The sequence below is a fragment of the Bufo bufo genome, chromosome 6, assembly GCF_905171765.1.
Source record: "Bufo bufo chromosome 6, aBufBuf1.1, whole genome shotgun sequence".
NCBI lineage: Eukaryota > Metazoa > Chordata > Amphibia > Anura > Bufonidae > Bufo > Bufo bufo.
Window position 1 is genome coordinate 53,092,546 of NC_053394.1, and position 18,605 is coordinate 53,111,150.

General features: G+C 45.5%; 1 pseudogene; it reads right to left on the minus strand.

Annotated features, from left to right (window-relative positions):
* The window catches only part of LOC121005492, a 239,421-nt pseudogene that overhangs the window by 9,279 nt on the left and 211,537 nt on the right, over window positions 1-18,605 (minus strand).

An 18,605-nucleotide genomic window follows, 5' to 3' on the forward strand; every position in this document is an offset into this window, starting at 1 on the left:
GGAACTCTATGGTGAACAGATGCCACTGTATGACATCAGTCTGAGGCATCAATTTAATGTATACGCTTTTTGTACACCTTAAATGGATGGGAGAAACGTAATGTGAACCCACCCTAAGACATATGTAATATCAAAAGTATATCCCATAAATGTCTTAAAGCTACCGGTTCCACTTTCAGTCCTCCAATTATTGGAAGCATGGGGTGGGAAGGTGACCTTCCACTTCCAATAATCACTCCAGAGAGGAGGAGACTATGCATGAATGTGGCTCTCTCCATCATATTGTAGGTCAAGGTAGCAATCCATGAGAGGACGGGATACTTGTATCAACTGAGAATGGTAATAAAGTTGATCTCATAAGGGCACCTGCTACCGTTCACAAGGGTTCTGCAGTTTCCTCCGGATAGATCATCAGCATCTGATCGGCGGGGGTCCGACACCCGGGACCCCCGCCGATCAGCTGTTTGAGAAAGCAGCGGCGCTCCAGGAGCACCGCGGCCTTCTCACTGTTTACTGCAGGCCCAGTGACGTCACGACTAGTATCAATGGCCTGGGCGGGGCTAAGCTCTGTTCACTTGAATGGAGCTTAGCCGCACCCAGGCCAGTTGATATTGTGACGTCACTGGGCCTGTGGCAAACAATGAGAAGGCTGCGGCGCTCCTGGAGCGCTGCTGCCTTCTCAAACAGCTGATTGGCGGGGGTCCCGGGTGCCGGACCCCCGCCGATCAGATGCTGATGATCTATCCAGAGGTTTAAACAAACTGCAGAACCCCTTTAATTAATGCTTAGAGCATTAGATCACTATATACCCGTCAGACGACCATAATAAGTGGCCCCTTGAGCATCGGCACACAGGGAAATTTCCCTGTAAAGCCTATGGCCAGTCCACCCCTATAACAGCCTATCATTTCTAAACCCTGCATACATGTAAGATCACCTCCCTAACTCTTGTACTCCTTTCTAGAGTGGCAAACAGGGATAAATGGACCACATTTCTTCTGGTATATAAGGGAACTAGAGATAGCTACACATTGAACCATTATTACTTGCCCATGCCTGATGTTAAACTGTGTGCCACTCCTCTCTGACATGGAAACCTGTGTCCAAATGTTTGGAGACCACACAGTATTACATTGTGCACTAGATGTGTCTCATGCACTTAGTTTGTGTCTTGGTTTTGCGGTATCGCTAATTTCTACTGAAATCTGCACTGGTGCAGTAAAAAGCTATATTCACACAATATGACCATATTCAATCATGCTTCTATTTTGCCAAAATTACTGCAGATGTGAGTACACTGTAAGAGAAAAACTAACAGGATTAGGTCAGAAGGGAAATCCCAAGGATGCCTTTATCTGAATACAATTTATATGGTTTAGGAGCGAAAGTGTGATAGTGATACAGTATATGTGTTTTATATACTACAGATGCATACAGTGGATATAAAAAGTCTACACACCCCTGTTAAAATGTCAGGTTTCTGTGATGTAAAAAAAATAGCCAAAGATAAATCATTTCAGAACCTTTTCCACCTTTAATGTGACCTATAAACTGTACCACTCAATAGAAAAACAAACTGAAATCTTTTAGGTGGAGGGAAGAAAACAAAACAAAAAAAATAATGTGCTTATAACTGGGGATGTAGCTGTGTTCAGAATTAAGCAATCACATTCAAAATCATGTTAAGTAGGAGTCAGCATACACCTGCCATCATTTAAAGTGCCTCTGATTAACCCCAAATAAAGTTTAGCTGCTCTAGTTGGTCTTTCCTGAAATTTTCTTAGTCGCATCCCACAGCAAAATCCATGGTCCACAGAGGGCTTCCAAAGCATCAGAGGGATCTTATTGTTAAAAGGTATCAGTCAGGAGAAGGGTACAAAAGAATTTCCAAGGCATTAGATATACCATGGAACACAGTGAAGACAGTCATCCTCAAGTGAAGAAAATATGGCACAACAGTGACATTACCAAGAACTGGACGTCCCTCCAAAATTGATGAAAAGACGAGGAAAAAAAAATGGTCTGGGAGGCTACCAAGAGGCCTACAGCAACATTAAAGGAGTTGCAGGAATATCTGGCAAGTAATGGCTGTGTGGTACATGTGACAACAATCTCCCGTATTCTTCATATGTCTAGGCTATGGGGTAGAGTGGCAAGATGAAAGCCTTTTCTTACGAAGAAAAACATCCAAGCCAGGCTACATTTTGCAAAAACACATCTGAAGTCTCCCAAAAGCATATGGGAAAAGGTGTTATGGTCAGATGAAACCAAGGTTGAACTTTTTGGCCATAATTCCAAAAGATATGTTTGGCGCAAAAACAACACTGCACATCACCAAAAGAACACCATACCACAGTGAAGCTGGTGGTGGCAGCATCATGCTTTGGGGCTGTTCTTCTTCAGCTGGAACTGAGGCCTTAGTTAAGCTAGAGGGAATTATGAACAGTTCCAAATACCAGTTGATATTGGCACAAAATCTTCAGGCTTCTGCTAGAAAGCTGAACATGAAGAGGAACATCTTTCAGCATGACAAAGACCCAAAGCATACATACAAATCAACAAAGGAATGGCTTCACCAGAAGAAGACAAAAACACAGAAATATAGTGGCAATTCTGGAGGAGCTGCTCAACCCCTAACACTGTAGTGTGTTTTTCATTGGGGGAGCAGCCCCTCTGCATGTGGACCGCAGCAAACGACTATCCCCAGCAAAAAATGCATACGGTGGAGGATGTCGGCGCGGTCCACATGCACCACAAAGGCATCCTACACAAAATGGAGCATTGTGCAGATGAAAATATAATCATATAGATCACAGAAAAAATGCACCAAACGGATATGCCACTGACTATACTGGCTAGTCATAAATGCAGATATTAAAAGCTGAGACTTTCGCCAATATATTCCTGTCAGGAAAATATCGGAGCCCATCATGCACCACGTCACGGTCACTCAGCATGGCAAAGGGTCCTACCACTACGCTAACTATGGTGTGAACAAGGTCTGAAGGTGATGTAATCCATCTCACAGCCAAGCTTCCACACAACCGCCTAGCAGGACAACTAGTGCAATGTGAACAAAGCCAGACTGTAAGCCACACCCATATCAGACCATGTGATGGAGGTTACCAGGTGCAAAAGAGTGTTTGAATGCCAGGAGCTGGATTACATCACCTTCAGACCTTGTTCACACCATAGTTAGCGTAGTGGTAGGACCCTTTGCCATGCTGAGTGACCGTGACGTGGTGCATGATGGGCTCCGATATTTTCCTGACAGGAATATATTGGCGAAAGTCTCAGCTTTTAATATCTGCATTTATGACTAGCCAGTATAGTCAGTGGCATATATCCGTTTGGTGCATTTTTTCTGTGATTTATACTTCACCAGAAGAAGATTAAAGTTTTGGAATGGCCCAGCCAGAGCCCAGACCTGAATCCGATTGAAAATCTGTGGGGTGATCTGAAGAGGGCTGTGCACAGGAGATGCCCTCGCAATGGTGAGTACAATAAAGGATACAAGAGGGGCCTGGATTTATTTCTGGAGCGTAATAATATTACAGGCTATAGCTACTAGAGAGGGGTCGTTGATCCAGGGAGTTAGTCTGATTGCCTGATTAGAGTCGGGAAGGAATTTTTTATTCCCCTAAAGTGGGGAAAATTGGCTTCTACCTCACAGTTTTTTTTGCCTTACTCTGGATCAACTTGTAGGATAACAGGCCAAACTGGATGGACAAATGTCTTTTTTCGGCCTTATGTATTATGTTACTGTGTTAATCTGACAGATTTGGAGTGTTTTTGCCAAGAAGAGTGGGCAAATCTTGCCAAGACAAAATGTGCCATGCTGATAGACTCATACCCAAAAAGACTGAGTGCTGTAATAAAATCAAAAGGTGCTTCAACAAAGTATTAGTTTAAGTGTGTGCACACTTCTCCAACCATACTATTTTATTTTTATATTTTTTCTTTCCTCTTCCTAAAAGATTTCAGTTTGTTTTTCAACTGAGTTGTACAGTTTATAGGTCACATTAAAGGTGGAAAAAGTTCTGAAATGATTTATCTTTGTCTCATTTTTTTACATCACAGAAACCTGACATTTTAACAGGGGTGTGTAGACTTTTTATATCGACTGTATAATACTGGCCATTGAATTGCCCATGTTGCTCATTTTAGAGCAAAGAGATGAAAATGTGACTCTATCTCTAAAACAGAAATATGTACAACCAAGAAATTCTAGTGAAGGCCTGCCATTAACCTTTCTACAACTCAGGTGGCAAAAATTGCTGTAATATGTGGTCTACAGAATAAAATGCCCTTTCTAAAAATATATTCCTTAACCCCGTAAACCACAAAGATCAAGGAAAAGTGGCCATCCCTCTCCAAAGCTTATGTGATCCATTAGTACTTTGGAGTCTATGTAGGCTGCTGATGAAGCATCTCCCATAGCTTAATAGTCTAGGTGTGTCTTTAACAGAAACAGAAGTTTGTTTGCAAGAAACCTGAGACACACATATACCCTTAGGGTACTTTCACACTAGCGTTTTTATTTTCCAGTTTTGAGTTCCGTCACAGGGGCTCAATACCGGAAAAAAACTGATCAGTTTTATCCTAATGCATTCTGAATAGAGAGCATTCCGTTCAGTATGCATCAGTTTAGTCCCTCTTATGTTTTTTGGCAGGAGAAAATACCGCAGCATGCTGTATTTTTCTCTCCGGCTAAAAATCCTGTACACTTGCCAGAATGCCAGATTCGGCATTAATTTCCATTAAAATGTAGTAGTGCCGGATCTGGCATTAAAATTGACGCATTGAAAGATCCGTTCTTCCGTTCCGCGCATGCGCAGACCTTTAAATCTGTGAAAAAAATAAATACCGGATCAGTTTTTCCGGATGACACCGGAGAGACGGATCCTATATTTCAATGCATTTGGTCAGACGGATCCGCATCCGGATCAGTCTGACAAATGCCACCCGTTTGCGTCAGGATTGCCGGATCCGGCAGGCAGTTTGTCTGCCACAAGTGTGAAACTACCCTTAGATTATCAGGAACGATAACTCAAGGTCACCACATAATGATTAGAATAATAGGAACCTCTAATTTTTCAGTTCAGGTTAAGTTCAGTATCTTTCTGCTTACCTGAACAAAGACACAACCACTCCCCGTTGATGTCACAGTGTAGTCTCCAGGAACATTAGCTAGAGTTGCCTTTTGGAGTAGGAGACGGTTATTCTTGTCCACATGGAATTGCTCATGGAATCCCGACTTGGAATTGACTGCCACAGTCATGTCTCCTTTGTCAGAAAATGTTACCTCTGAATACTTGGCCATGGCCTGAAGAGCCACTACCGTGTCCTTCAAAAGGAAAAGTTGATAATTTAAAGAGTAACTAGTAAACAAAGTGAGATCCTGGAAATAAACCAAATGAACAAAAATGCTTAAAAGCAAAAATAGGTTGAATGAATCATTATCTTCAAACCATCTGGAAATTAAAACAACATTTTGAGGGTTTACATACAGAAATTAGCCTGATGATCACACAGATCTATGTACTTGGGAACTCTTTACATACCAGTACAGTGATACATTATAATAGAGATGACTGATTTTGCAGGTTACTCACATTAGACAAAAAAGGGGGAAAAAATGCCATTTTTAGCAGGAATGGGTAGCTTCATGTGTATCAGAGCCTCTGACCATCCCACAATGTCAGATGTCAGAGAAAATAAGAAAATAAGTATTGCGCATGTTGGAATCCTTTCAGTATTTTTTTTAAATAAAATACTGAATGGTTCTTTCCTCTTTAATTATTATATTACTTTCTATATCCTTGTAATGCAGTGTGTTAGGAATAGTTAGTTAACATATACAAAGCCATTGTTCTGTGTCAGACGACCACAAAGTGATTAACTCACACGACATGCATACTGCTCACTGGACATCATTAGGAGGAGGGGTTGAAAGGTATAAACCTTTGTGCACAAAGACAAAGAACTCAGCTCCTATGAGAACATCATCCAGATAGGATGTTTTAGGTCACGATCACTTTCATGTATTACCATGGGGTGTTGGCCATGTGCTAAATGGGTAGCATGATGACTGTAGCTCCCGCCTTTGTGTTGAAGGCCTGGAGTCATCACAGTAGGCAGGAATACACAGACAGTGAGCCCTAACAGGAACCCAGCCTGCAATGGCACATTCTAAACATATCAAGAAAAATAACTGAAATAAAGTGGCCATGGGAGGAAATGCTCAAAAACCCCAAACACTGTAGTGTGTTTATAACCGGGAGGAGCAATTCCTCCGCGTGTGATCCGTTGCTAACGACAATCCCCAGCAAAAATGAATACAATGGAGGATGTCTGCAGCGGACCACATGCACCACAACGGCATCCTACACAAGATGGGATAATGTGTGGATGCAAATATAAAAATACATAAATCACTGCGAAAGGTGCACCACATTGATATGCAACTGACAACACTGGCTAATCCCTCAAGCTGATGTTGGTAGCATTCTGTTGCACCTGGTAGCCTGTGTAACATGGCCTGTTATAGGTGGGGCTTACAGCTATATAATCTCTCCCACTGCCTGAGTGATCTCACTATGGAGTTATGTCGGAGCTTTGCTGTAAGTTGTATCTTAGCACCTCTCAGATCATTGTTCACACTCCGTAGGTAGCTTAGTGGTAGAAACTAGAGTTGAGCGGACACCTGGATGTTCGGGTTCAAAGGGTTCGGCCGAACCTCATTGAAGTCAATGGGGACCCAAACTTTTGAGCACTAAAATGGCTCTAAAAATGTCATGGAAAGGGCTAGAGGGCTGCAAATGGCATCGAAATGTGGTTAAGAGCATGGCAAGTGCTCTGCAAACAAATGTGGATAGGGAAATGACTTAAAATAACATAAAATACGTAAAAAAAAATATAATAATCTTGATCTAGGAAGACCAGGTCCATATGGAGTAGGAGGTTGAGAAGGCGGTGGATGTGGTGGTGTAGGTGGAAGTGGCGGTGAAGGAGGAGGAGGTAGCCTACACTGCTTTTTGGTTTAAAATTTATTTTTATTTTTTTAAACTAGGGTACACCCCAAAACATTGGGAAATATAACCCTCCAGTCATGCTAAACACAGGTTCAGACAATACACTGGCTGCAGGGCAGGCCAGCACCTCCAAGGCGTAAAGAGCAAGCTCAGGCCATATGCCCAATTTGGAGACCCAGAAGTTGCAGGGGCTGACCCCTGTCAGTTAGTTTGTGTAGGCGTGTGCATACTTACTGCCCCACCATGTCGCACATCCCCGTGATGTTCAGGATCCAATTGGATATCTGCTCTATCAACCTTCGATGTTCTTTTCTACCATGTTGATCACGGTTAGCGGTGAATCAGGGTTCCACACCGGAGAGGGAGCGTGAGAAAGAGAGACCACATCCAAGGGAGATCAATGGATGAAATTTAATTGTGATCGAGCGGAAATGTGGGAGAAGCTATTAAAACTGAAGAATTAAAGGAAAGGAGGGGGCGCGTGGCAATTACCCACTCCCGACTCGGGGAGGTAGTGACGATAAATAACAATATAGGACTCTTAAGATGCCCTGTTATTGGAATGATTAATAAAAAAATTATAGGGAATGTCACTAGGGTATTTAGGATTTGGAAACGTTAGGCAGGAGAGGCCCTGCTGCCGCTTTGTTGACTCTAGATAACTTCTGCCTGATTGCACGTCCCTGTAACGTCCACGATCCATTTGGATATCTTCTCTATCAACTTTCGATGTTCTTTTCTGAGCCTACCATGTTGATCACGCTTATCTGCGAATCAGGGATTCACGCCGGAGAGGGAGAGTGAGAAAGGGAGACCTCATCCAAGGGAGGTCAATGGCTGCATGGAGCGGAAATGTGGGACAAGTTATTAAAGCAGAAGGATCAAATGAAAGGGCCAATTAAAGACGAATTTTAGAAATTTAAGTCTGTGTCACCTATGCAGAGCAGGAGTTTTTCATCGCCAGAAATGTCACCCACCAATGGAAAAGATTATTTTTTTAAATTTCAGTCCCTGTCACCTATGCAGAGCAAGGGTTTATTCACGGCAAAAATTGTAAAATGTCACTCAAGAATGTAAAAGAAAAATTTGTGAAATTTATTAACCTATCTACTAGGTAGAGCAGGGGTCTATCACAGCCAAAAATTGGTGATTTTCACTCGAAAATGTAACAGACAAATTAGTGAATTTTTTTTACCTGTCTACTAGGTATAGCAGTGGTATATCACACCCAAAAATTGGTGAATTTCACCCAAAAATGTAACAGACAAATTAGTTTAAATTTTTGAACCTGTCTACTAGGTAGAGCATGGGTATATCACACCCAAAAAATGGTGAATTTCACCCAAAAATGTAACAAATTAGTGAATTTTTTTTTACCTGTCTACTAGGTATAGCAGTCATATTTCACACCCAAAAATTGGTGAATTTTACCCGAAAATGTAACAGACAATTTAGTGATTTTTTTTTTACCTGTCTACTAGGTAGAGCAGTGGTATATCACACCCAAAAATTGGGGAATTTCACCCGAAAATGTAACAGACAAATTAGTAAAATTACATAAAATAAAATACGAAAAAAAAAAAAAAAAACTGTATTTATGAGGTGAAGGTCCATATGGAGTAGGAGTTTGAGGAGGCGGTGGACGTAGCGGTGTCTGGAGGAAGCGGCGGTGGAGGAGGACGAGGTAGCCAACACTTTTTGGTTTTAATTTGTATTTTTTTTTTATTAGGGTACACTCCAAAAGAGTGTGAAATATCCAAAATACAAGAATGAGCAATTGCGCTGTAGTATAACAATGGCTGGTCAAGGCCGGTATACATGTCTATTCTGCACAAGGTACAGACAAGTCTTGTGGGATCCAGGCCTGGTTCATTTTAATGAACGTGAGCTTGTCCACATTGGCTGTGGACAGGCGGCTGCGCTTGTCTGTGATAACGCCCCCTGCCGTGCTATACACATGTTCAGATAATACACTGGCTTCAAGGCAAGCCAGCACCTCCAAGGCATAAAGGACAAGCTCAGACCATGTACCCAATTTGGAGACCCAGAAGTTGAAGGGGGCAGACCCGTCATTCAGTATGTGTAGACGTGTGCACACATACGGCTCCACCATGTTGCTGAAAGACGTTCCATATCAGCTGGTGGTGCTGGTTGTTGTGGCGTGCTGACAAAGCTTTTCCACATTTCGACCATGCTAACCCTGCCTTCTGAGGTGCTGGCGGTGCCCCAGCTGCATTGGCGACCTCTTCCTCCTCCTCTGCCTTCGCCTTGTGCTTCCACTGTGCCCCCGCTGTCAGGTGAGAATGCCACCAGCAGCGCGTCTACCATTCTGCGCTTGTACTCGTGCATCTTACGATCACGCTCCAGTAAGGGAATTAAGGACGGTACGTTGTCCTTGTAACGGGGATCCAGCAGCGTGGCCACCCAGTAATCAGCACAAGTTAGAATGTGGGCAACTCGGTGGTCGTTGGGGAGACATTGCAGCATGTAATCGCTCATGTGTGCCAGGCTGCCCAGAGGCAACGAAAAGCTGTCCTCTGTGGGAGGTGTATCGTCTGTTTCCTCTGTATCCCCACAGCCACGCACCAGTGATGGCCATGAGCTGGTCTGGGTGCCACCCTGCTGTGAACATGTTTTCTCCTCCTCCATCTCCTCCTCCTCACCCTCCACCTCGTCATCCTCCAGAACTGTGCCCTGGCTGGACAATTGTGTACCTGGCGTTTGTGGGTGCAGGAACCCACCCTCGGAGCCACTTGTGAATGACTGGCCGGAAACCCTATGAAATGATCCCTCTTCCTCCTCCTCCTCCTGTGCCACATCCTCTTCCATCATCGCCAGCAGCGTTTTTTCAAGGAGGCATAGAAGTGGGATAGTAACGCTGAGAATGGCATTATCGGCACTGGCCATGTTGGTGGAGTACTCGAATCAGCGCAACAAAGAACACAGGTCTCGCATGGAGGCCCAGTCATTGGTGGAGAAGTGGTGCTGTTCCGCAGAGCGACTCACCCGTGTGTGCTGCAGCTGAAACTCCACTATCGCCAGCTGCTGCTCGCATAGTCTGGCCAGCATGTGCAAGTTGGAGTTCCACCTTGTGGGCACGTCTCATATGAGCCGGTGAGTGGGAAGGCCAAAGTTACGCTGCAGCGCTGACAGGCGAGCAGCAGCAGGGTGAGAACACCGAAAGCGCGCACAGACGGCCCGCACTTTATGCAGCAGCTCTGACATATCGGGCTAATTTTTAAGGAATCTAATCTCTGCACCACCAAATTCAGCACATGTAACAGGCAAGGGATGTGCGTCAAACATGCTAGTCCCAGAGCTGCTAGGAGATTTCACCCATTATAGCACACCACCAGCTTGAGGCTCACTGGCACCAACCACTCATCATTCTGTTGTTCAAGGCCTGTCCACAGCTCCTGAACGGTGTGGGGTTTGTCGCCCAAACAGATACGTTTTAAAACTGCCTGCTGTCGTTTACCCCTGGCTGTGTAGAGGTTGGTGGTGAAGGTGTTACGCTGACCGGATGAGGAGCCGGTAGAGGATGAGGAAGCAGAGTAGGAGGAGGAAGCAACAGGAGGCAAACTGAAGTGCCCTGCAATCTTCGGTGGTGGAAGGACATGCGCCAAACTGCTATCCGCCTCAGGCCCAGCCGCCACTGCATTTACCCAGTGTGCTGTTATGGAGATATAACGTCCCTGACCGTGCTTACTGGTCCACGTATCCGTAGTGAAGTGCACCTTGCCACAGATGGCGTTGCGCAGTGCACACCTGATTTTGTCCCTCACTTGGTTGTGCAGGGAAGGGATGGCATGCCTGGAAAAGAAGTGGCGGCTGGACACGACGTACTGTGAGACAGCAACCGCCATAAGGCTTTTTAAACTCTCTGTCTCCACCAGACGGAATGACAGCATTTCAAAGGCCAGTAATTTTGAAATCCTGGCATTCAGGGCCAGGGACTGATGGTGAGTAGGGGACTAGGGATGAGCGAACCCGAACTGTATAGTTCGGGTTCGTACCGAATTTTGGGGTGTCCGTGACACGAACCCGAACATTTTCGTAAAAGTCCGGGTTCGGGTACGGTGTTCGGTGCTTTCTTGGCGCTTTTTGAAAGGCTGCAAAGCAGCCAATCAACAGCATCATACTACTTGCCCCAAGAGGCCATCACAGTCATGCCTACTATTGGCAGGGCTGTGATTGGCCAGTGCAGCATGTGACCCAGCCTCTATATAAGCTTGGGTCACGTAGCGCTGCACGTCACTCTGCTGATACAAGTGTAGGGAGAGGTTGCAGCTGCGACGTTAGGGCGAGATTAGGCAGATTAACTCCTCCAAAAGACTTCATTCAGTGATCGATCTACAGCTGTGGATCATTGAACTGCTGCTATTCAATTGCTCACTGTTTTTAGGCTGCCCAGAGCGTTTTTCATTCACTTTTTTCTGGGTTAATCGGCGGCCATTTTGTGTCTTGTGGTGCGCCAGCACAAGCTGCCACCAAGTACATTTAACCATCAATAGTGTGGTTATTTTTGGCTATATCCTACATCAGGGTCAAGCTGTCATCAAGTGCATTTAACCATCAATAGTGTGGTTATTTTTTGGCTATATCCTACATCAGGGTCAAGCTGTCATCAAGTGCATTTAACCATCAATAGTGTGGTTATTTTTTGGCTATATCCTACATCAGGGTCAAGCTGTCATCAAGTGCATTTAACCATCAATAGTGTGGCTATTTTTTGGCCATATACTACATCAGGGGCAAGTTGAGCCTGTCACAAGTGCATTTAACCATCAATAGTGTGGTTATTTTTTGGCTATATCCTACATCAGAGTCAAGCTGTCATCAAGTGCATTTAACCATCAATAGTGTGGTTATTTTTTGGCCATATACTACATCAGGGGCAAGTTGAGCCTGTCACGAAGTGCATTTAACCATCAATAGTGTGGTTATTTTTTGACTATATCCTACATCAGGGTCAAGCTGTCATCAAGTGCATTTAACCATCAATAGTGTGGTTCTTTTTTGGCTATATCCTACATCAGGGTCAAGCTGTCATCAAGTGCATTAAACCATCAATAGTGTGGTTATTTTTTGGCTATATCCTACATCAGGGTCAAGCTGTCATCAAGTGCATTTAACCATCAATAGTGTCGTTATTTTTGGCCATATACTACATCAGGGGCAAGTTGAGCCTGTCACCAAGTGCATTTAACCATCAATAGTGTGGTTATTTTTTGGCTATATCCTACATCAGGGTCAAGCTGTCATCAAGTGCATTTAACCATCAATAGTGTGGTTATTTTTTGGCTATATCCTACATCAGGGTCAAGCTGAGCCTGCCACCAAGTTATTCTCAATAACTTCACACACACGCTACAGTGCAGATCCAAGTCTAATTCTGTGATTAAACGTATACCTGTCACCCAGCGCCTAAAAAATAGGCCTCACATTTATATTCATCCAAATCTGTCATTACTGCTTTAGCTGGTCAAGTTATTTAGTGTCCGTCAAAGCACAGTTTTTGTTCTGGGTTGAAATACAATTCCCAATTTTGCAATTCTCTAAATTAGTGGTTTCTGCTGTATCAGGCCTACTTTAAATCTATCCCTAAAAGGGTATATTAGATTCAAGGTGCTGATAGGGTAATTCTCAATAACTTCACACACACGCTACAGTGCAGATCCAAGTCTAATTCTGTGATTAAACGTATTCCTGTCACCCAGCGCCTAAAAAATAGGCCTCACATTTATATTCATCCAAATCTGTCATTACTGCTTTAGCTGGTCAAGTTATTTAGTGTCCGTCAAAGCACAGTTTTTGTTCTGGGTTGAAATACAATTCCCAATTTTGCAATTCTCTAAATTAGTGGTTTCTGCTGTATCAGGCCTACTTTAAATCTATCCCTAAAAGGGTATATTAGATTCAAGGTGCTGATAGGGTAATTCTCAATAACTTCACACACACGCTACAGTGCAGATCCAAGTCTAATTCTGTGATTAAACGTATACCTGTCACCCAGCGCCAAAAAAATAGGCCTCACATTTATATTCATCCAAATCTGTCATTACTGCTTTAGCTGGTCAAGTTATTTAGTGTCCGTCAAAGCACAGTTTTTGTTCTGGGTTGAAATACAATTCCCAATTTTGCAATTCTCTAAATTTGTGGTTTCTGCTGTATCAGGTCTACTTTAAATCTATCCCTAAAAGGGTATATTAGATTCAAGGTGCTGATAGGGTAATTCTCAATAACTTCACACACACGCTACAGTGCAGATCCAAGTCTAATTCTGTGATTAAACGTATACCTGTCACCCAGCGCCAAAAAAATAGGCCTCACATTTATATTCATCCAAATCTGTCATTACTGCTTTAGCTGGTCAAGTTATTTAGTGTCCGTCAAAGCACAGTTTTTGTTCTGGGTTGAAATACAATTCCCAATTTTGAAATTCTCTAAATTAGTGGTTTCTGCTGTATCAGGCCTACTTTAAATCTATAATAGGCCTCAAATTTATATTCAGCTAAATCTGTCATTACTGGTGTGCCTGTATTAGTGTAATACGGTACCTAAATAGATAGCCAGATAGTGTTAGGTGTCTGTAAAAAAAGTCCTGAATTTGAATTCAATACATTGGCCCGAATAATATTTTTCTTATTGTGGTGAACGGTAACAATAAGGAAAACATCTAGTAAGGGACGCGGACGCGGACATGGTCGTGGTGGTGTTAGTGGACCCTCTGGTGCTGGGAGAGGACGTGGCCGTTCTGCCACAGCCACACGTCCTAGTGTACCAAGTACCTCAGGTCCCAGTAGCCGCCAGAATTTACAGGGATATTTGGTGGGTCCCAATGCCGTTCTAAGGATGGTAAGGCCTGAGCAGGTACAGGCATTAGTCAATTGGCTGGCCGACAGAGCATCTAGCACGTTCACATTATCTCCCACCCAGTCTTCTGCAGAAAGCGCACAGATGGCGCATGAAAACCAAGCCCATCAGTCTGTCACATCACCCCCATGCATATCAGGGAAACTGTCTGAGCCTCAAGTTATGCAGCAGTCTCTTATGCTGTTTGAAGACTCTGCTGCCAGGGTTTCCCAAGGGCATCCACCTAGCCCTTCCCCAGGGGTGGAAGAGATAGAATGCACTAACGCACAACCACTTATGTTTCCTGAGGATAAGGACATGGGAATACCACCTCAGCACGTCTCTGATGATGACGAAACACAGGTGCCAACTGCTGCGTCTTTCTGCAGTGTGCAGACTGAACAGGAGGTCAGGGATCAAGACTGGGTGGGAGACGATTCAGGGGACGATGAGGTCCTAGACCCCACATGGAATGAAGGTCGTGCCACTGACTTTCACAGTTCGGAGGAAGAGGCAGTGGTGAGACCGAGCCAACAGCGTAGCAAAAGAGGGAGCAGTGGGCAAAATCAGAACACCCGCCGCCAAGAGACTCCGCCTGCTACTGACCGCCGCCATCTGGGACCGAGCACCCCAAAGGCAGCTTCAAGGAGTTCCCTGGCATGGCACTTCTTCAAACAATGTGCTGACGACAAGACCCGAGTGGTTTGCACGCTGTGCCATCAGAGCCTGAAGCGAGGCATTAACGTTCTGAACCTTAGCACAACCTGCATGACCAGGCACCTGCATGCAAAGCATGAACTGCAGTGGAGTAAACACCTTAAAAACAAGGAAGTCACTCAGCCTCCCCCTGCTACCTCTTCTGCTGCTGCCGCCTCGGCCTCTTCTGCTGCTGACGCCGCCTCGGCCTCTTCCTCCGCCTCTGGAGGAACGTTGGCACCTGCCGCCCAGCAAACATGGGATGTACCACCAACACCACCACCTGCGTCACCAAGCATCTCAACCATGTCACACGGCAGCGTTCAGCTCTCCATCTCACAAACATTTGAGAGAAAGCGTAAATTACCACCTAGCCACCCTCGATCCCTGGCCCTGAATGCCAGCATTTCTAAACTACTGGCCTATGAAATGCTGTCATTTAGGCTGGTGGACACAGACAGCTTCAAACAGCTCATGTCGCTTGCTGTCCCACAGTATGTTGTTCCCAGCCGGCACGTCCTTCCGCGGCCAAGGATCGCAGGGCAACATTCTTTGCCTCCTGTCTCCTCCTCCTCCTACTCAGCTTCCTCCTCCTCTTCTTCCACCTGCTCATCCAGTCAGCCATACACCTTCACCACCAACTTCAGCATCAGCCTGGGGTAAATGTCAGCAGGCCGTTCTGAAACTCATATGTTTGGGGGACAGGCCCCACACCGCACAGGAGTTGTGGGGGGGTATAGAACAACAGACCGACGAGTGGTTGCTGCCGGTGAGCCTCAAGCCCGGTCTGGTGGTGTGCGATAATGGGCGAAATCTCGTTGCAGCTCTGGGACTAGCCGGTTTGACGCACATCCCTTGCCTGGCGCATGTGCTGAATTTGGTGGTGCAGAAGTTCATTCACAACTACCCCGACATGTCAGAGCTGCTGCATAAAGTGCGGGCCGTCTGTTCGCGCTTCCGGCGTTCACATCCTGCCGCTGCTCGCCTGTCTGCGCTACAGCGTAACTTCGGCCTTCCTGCTCACCGCCTTATATGCGATGTGCCCACCAGGTGGAACTCCACCTTGCACATGCTGGACAGACTGTGCGAGCAGCAGCAGGCCATAGTGGAGTTTCAGCTGCAGCACGCACGGGTCAGTCGCACTGCGGAACAGCACCACTTCACCACCAATGACTGGGCCTCCATGCGAGACCTGAGTGCCCTGTTGCACTGTTTCGAGTACTCCACCAACATGGCCAGTGGCGATGACGCCGTTATCAGCATTACAATACCACTTCTATGTCTATTTGAGAAAACACTTAGGGCGATGATGGAAGAGGAGGTGGCCCAGGAGGAGGAGGAGGAAGAGGGGTCATTTTTAGCACTTTCAGGCCAGTCTCTTCGAAGTGACTCAGAGGGAGGTTTTTTGCAACAGCAGAGGCCAGGTACAAATGTGGCCAGACAGGGCCCACTACTGGAGGACGAGGAGGACGAGGATGAGGTGGAGGAGGATGAGGATGAAGCATGTTCACAGCGGGTTGGCACACAACGTAGCTCGGGCCCATCACTGGTGCGTGGCTGGGGGGAAACGCAGGACGATGACGATATGCCTCCCACAGAGGACAGCTTGTCCTTACCTCTGGGCAGCCTGGCACACATGAGCGACTACATGCTGCAGTGCCTGCGCAACGACAGCAGAGTTGCCCACATTTTAACGTGTGCGGACTACTGGGTTGCCACCCTGCTGGATCCACGGTACAAAGACAATGTGCCCACCTTACTTCATGCACTGGAGCGTGATAGTAAGATGGGCGAGTACAAGCGGACGTTGGTAGACGCGCTACTGAGAGCATTCCCAAATGTCACAGGGGAACAAGTGGAAGCCCAAGGCGAAGGCAGAGGAGTAGCAAGAGGTCGCCAACGCAGCTGTGTCACGTCCAGCTCCTCTGAGGGCAGGGTTAGCATGGCCAGAAGCCAGAGACCTTTCTTGGTCTTTTAGGTGTCTACTCCACTGCAGCTCATGCTCTGCACTTAGAGGCCTGGTCATGCAGGTTGCGCTCAGGTTGAGAACGTTTATGCCTCGCTTCAGGCTCTGATTGCACAGCTTGTAACCCGCTCGTGTCTTGTCGTCAGTACATTGTCTGAAAAATTGCCATGCCAGGGAACTCCTTGGAGCTGGCTTTGGTGTGCTCGGTCCCTTGCTGCGGTGGGCAGTAGCAGGCGTACTGTCTAGGGACGGCTGCTCCGCTTTTGCACCCTGCTCCCTCTTCTGCTGTGCTGGTGGCTCTGTGCGACCACCGCCTCTTCCTCCGAACTAAACAGGTCACTCGCATGACCTTGATTCCATGTGGGGTCGAGTACCTCATCGTCCTCCACATCATCTTCCACCCAGTCTTCACCCCTGCCCTCCTTGTCGGTTTGCACACTTTCGAAAGCCCCAGCAGTTGACACCTGTGTTTCGTCATCAACCGAGACGTGCTGCGATGGTCCTCCCATGTACTCATCTTGAAACATAAGTGGTTGGGCACTCAATCTCTTCCACTTCTGGGGCAGGGCTAGGTGGATGGCCCTGGGAAACCCTGCTAACAGAGTCATCAAAAAGCAGAAGAGACTGCTGCATGACTTGGGGCTCAGACTGCTTGGCTTATTTGCAAGGGGTGAGGTGAAAGACTGATGGACATCGGCTACAGGTGCCAACTCTGATCTTTCAGCAGAAGACTGGGTGGGAGAGGAACTGGAGGCACTGTCAGCAACCCAATCTACAATCGCCTGTACTTGTTCTGGCCTCACCATTCCTAGAGCCGCATTAGGCCCGACCAAATATCGCTGAAGGTTCTGTCGCCTACTCGCACCTGAGATAGGTGTTTCACTTGTGCGTGTAGCTGGCACAGATCGACCACGTCCTCTCCCTGTAACACGAGCTCCACCAGCAGCACCACGTCCCTTATTTGACGCTCTCCTCATATTTCTCAAATTTTGGATCTTGCCCAAAATGGGTGTTTTTTGAATAACCGAATAGAACAACAGTATCTAACGCATGTATCTCACAATGACATATGCAGCAAAGGCTGCAAAATTAAGATTTTTGCCCTAAATGGGTGTTTTTTTAATACCAGAATATCACAGCAGTATATAAAGCATGTATCTCACACGTACAGATGCAGACAAGGCCGCAAATTAAGATTTTTGCCCAAAATGGGTGTTTATTTAATACCAGAATAGCACAGCAGTATTTAAAGGGTGTATCTCACAATGACAGATGCAGCAAAGGCTGTAAAATTAAGATTTATGCCCTAAATGGGTGTTTTTTTTATTACCAGAATAGCACAGCAGTATCTAAAGCGTGTATCTTACATGTATAGATGCAGACAAGGCCACAAATTAAAATTTTTGCCTGAAATCGCCCCTGACGAAGCTTGAGTGCGAAACCCGGGTCGGGCAGCAGAGTGTTACTACCAGGATTTTATATATGCTATATATTTTAGCTCGTTTGTGAGTATAATAAACCACAAGTTTTTTTTACCTGCATTTGAAGTGCTTCACTATGGTGTGATTTTTTGGTGCCCTTCAGAGGAATCCAGGAGGTGCGTTTGGAATCCAGAGCTGGGAAGCACTATTATCCTGTATCAACTCGGTGGGCTTATAGCACGGTGGAAAAAATTCCTTGTTTAGGCAGCGTGGTTCTTCACTTTAACGCAGTATCTAAAAGGTGTATCTCACACGTACAGATGCAGACAAGGCTGAAAAATTAAGATTTTTGCCCTAGATGGGTGTTTTTTTTAATACCAGAATAGCACAGCAGTATCTAAAGCGTGTATCTCACACGGACAGATGCAGACAAAGCCGCAAATTACGTTTTTTGCCCTAAATGGGTGTTTTTTAAAACCCAGAAAATTATTGAAGTATTTAAAGCTTGTTTTAAAAATAACAGATGCAGCAAAGGCCGCAAATTAAGTATTTTGCCCAAAATGGGTGTTTTTTGAATAACAGAATATGACAGCAGTATATAATGCTTGAATTTCACACGTACAGATACAGCAG